Consider the following 2,500-nt stretch of genomic DNA (forward strand, 5'->3'; position numbering starts at 1 on the left):
CTGAACATGGCTTTAATTCTGCCCTTATCTACAGAATTATTGAACCCATAACCAAGAGGAATAACATGACAAGGCAAGATCTTGAGTTATTGGTTATGGGTCGGTAAACGACAACATACCGTGCGAAAGTCACAAAGAACGTCCTAGAAAAAGAGGAGGGTCCGAAAAAGCACAAAATTAATGCCCTAACCAAATAACGGGTAAGGAAAAAACTAATGTAATACTTATCATGAAGCAAGGTCCCAGACGATTCTTTGCCACTGGGGTTTTCTCGCCTGTTTCACGCCCGCCGAATTGTGGGGACGATGAGCCGCGAATGCGAAAAGAAAAGCGTTGTTTTTCCTTAACCTTTCTCTCGGCTCTCTTTTCAGCTCGATACATCCTTTTCTCGTCGTCCGAGTCTGAGGCAAGCGCGTCGCTTAGATATTCGCTAACGGTAGCCCAGCCATACCATAGTCGCTTTTGTCGGCCAATTTTATAGCTTTGATGCGCTTCTCGACGAGCTCCGCTCCCTCTTCCAGCGACCGCTTCAGCTTTTCTGTGGACCCTGCTCTAAAGTGATCCAGTGATTCATCAAACTTCTCCAAAACTTGTTGACAGTGATCGTACTGTTGTTGATTCCCGTTCTTCTTGCAGGTAAATGTTTCTCGCTTCGCCTTCTTTACTGCCGTGTCGATTGCGGATGTATTTAGCTCCGTAAACTGGCGACCAAAAGCATTGAATTTGTCTTCCAGGACAGAAGACATCGCCTTCACGGCTTCGTTCACGATTTCTTGAGTGGTCATTCCGAGGGATTAAGTGAAGTTGTCGTTCCTAGCGTTCGACCCGAGGGAAGAACCACTACATTGCACACCCTATTTATATCAAATAGCTCGTATGCAAATACGAGTACTATCAATTCATCGGGGACATGAATTGTGCAGGAATGCACAAACAGATTCTTAACGAAGCGTGCAGAAAACATATATCTGCTAAACTGCGTACCGCAGATATTTTTATATTAACTGCGGTTAGTGAATTTATCTCCTGTAACAAATTCAAACTCCCTTTTCTCTGGTCCGTGAAGACCGAAAGCGGGATGCTCGCGGCGGTGTCTGCGCTTTCATTAAGGAGGGCAAGTGCAAGTACCAACAACTGAGCGAATTGACCTGTTCCCCTCGAGGTTTGTCCTGCATAGTTGCTGCCTGCATGGTTGCTCCTGCATAGTTGCTACCATCCACCAAAGGCAGACGATATATCAATTTTCGATCATATGTTTCAATCGCTTGCCCTGATTGGCTCTAAATATCCAAACTGTGTTTTTTTAAATATCTAGCGATTTGAATCGATTGGACCTTAAACACGAAGACGTACTATAAAAGGCGTGGTGCCTTAGGCACATGCAAATGATGATATATCAAGCAACCTTGGACGCAACAGAGCTCTGTGATAAATTGTGCAATAAAAAAGCCCGTTATGTATATGCCCCCGTAATATGTCATAAAATATTATCTGTCATTCTTTTATAAAATGGAGTCCCTTATTCTTGCGCTAGAAATATCTTTTAGGGCTCCGTCTCTGTGTTGCTGTTTGTTGATCACCATCTTGGATAATTAATCAGTTGTGCTTGAATGAATTCGAACAAAGGCAGAGCCTGAAGCCATCCCTTTTATAGTGCGTCTTCGTGTTTAACAGTTTGTTGACACATTTTCACCTGAAACAAATCGTTAAGGTGCCTCCTCACATTCAAAGATGCTACGTTAGACCTTGTGCTAACGAACATGCATGAATTTTACACTTCACTAACGGGCCTTCCCACCGTTTGGTCTCTCAGACCACAGCACTGTGATAGCTTCTCCGACGTCTCAGAAAGTTAACACCAACACCAAGAGAGTAGTTACTAAGCGCGATCAACGGCCAAGTTGTAAGGTAGCGATGGAGAGATATCTAAAAAGTATTGATTGCCCATTGTTGTTCGCCTCGCTTGGAAGTTGGGAGGATAAGTGGGCCGTATTTCAGCAAGCTATCCTCACCGGAATTGATATTTTAATGTCTGCAAAGAAAGTGCGCGTGTGCTCAGCCGACGCGCCATGGATGACCCCGAGACTTAAGAACTTGATCCGGAAAATTTCGAAATGCCTTTACCAGCTACGGTACGAATTCTACTGTGTTCAAGAATTACAAAAATTTAGTAAACCGGGAGAGGAAAACTTGTGGAGAGAGGTATTATGAGTCCAGGATACAATATCTAAATGATGAACATGCTAAAAGATGGTGGGACGAAATGAAGCCTCTGAGTGGAGCATATTGAAGACCAAGAATGGCGATTTGTGTAGTCAAATTAATGTGGATCACTTTTCAGACCCTTCCCAAGTGGAACAGGCTAACTTCGTCAATTGAACCTTCCTCGAACCGCTAATGGAATATAAGTTGCTTTTCTGCTTAAAAGTCTCTCTATAGAGAATATTCCAGAGATCCTATGTGTTTCTGAAGAAACCGCGTTTGAAGGACGGTACTAAAA

This window comes from Montipora foliosa, unplaced genomic scaffold, assembly GCF_036669935.1.
Source record: "Montipora foliosa isolate CH-2021 unplaced genomic scaffold, ASM3666993v2 scaffold_463, whole genome shotgun sequence".
In the NCBI taxonomy this organism is placed as follows: domain Eukaryota; kingdom Metazoa; phylum Cnidaria; class Anthozoa; order Scleractinia; family Acroporidae; genus Montipora; species Montipora foliosa.